This window comes from Nomascus leucogenys, chromosome 6, assembly GCF_006542625.1.
Source record: "Nomascus leucogenys isolate Asia chromosome 6, Asia_NLE_v1, whole genome shotgun sequence".
Classification (NCBI taxonomy): domain Eukaryota; kingdom Metazoa; phylum Chordata; class Mammalia; order Primates; family Hylobatidae; genus Nomascus; species Nomascus leucogenys.
This window is the reverse complement of record NC_044386.1, coordinates 92024007-92024662: the sequence shown is the minus strand read 5'-3', so window position 1 is coordinate 92024662 and position 656 is coordinate 92024007.

Genomic DNA, 656 nt, shown 5'->3' with positions numbered 1-656 from the left:
GGGGGGTGTATGTGGTGTATATGTGTGAAACTTTTCATCTCAGGATGGATCATAATGTGAGCTGCAGCTTTCCTTCCAAATAGGGTTACAAAGTAGTAAAACATGGGCTTGGAAGTGACAGACCTGAGTGAATCAGCCAAGCTTAAAGAAAAACCCAATAAAATTAACTTTTAATAATCCTGAGGTTGGTTTTTGAAACAACAGATACAATGAGTTACTCTAAGCATCTGGTTATGATTTTGAATCAGTAATACATACTGTCTCGACCCTTTTTTTTCTTATGGAAACAGAGGTTTCACCCAGAAAACCCCAAAACAGTGACTTTTTTTTTTTTTAAGACAGGGTGTCACTCTGTCGCCCAGGCTGCAGTGGCGTGGTGGATCTCAGCTCACTGCAGCCTCGACCTCCCACCTCAGTCTCCCAAGTAGCTGGGACCACAGGCACCACCGTGCCTGGCTAATTATTGTATTTTTTGTACAGATGGAGTTTTGCCATGTTGCCCAGGGTGGTCTCAAACTTCTAGGCTCAAGCCGTTCACCCACTTCAGCCTCCCAAAGTGCTGTGTCTACAGGTGCGAGCCACTGTGCCCAACCTGCAGTGACTTTTTAAAATATAAGTTCAAGCATCTCTTCTTAACACCTTTAATTGGAGGTATC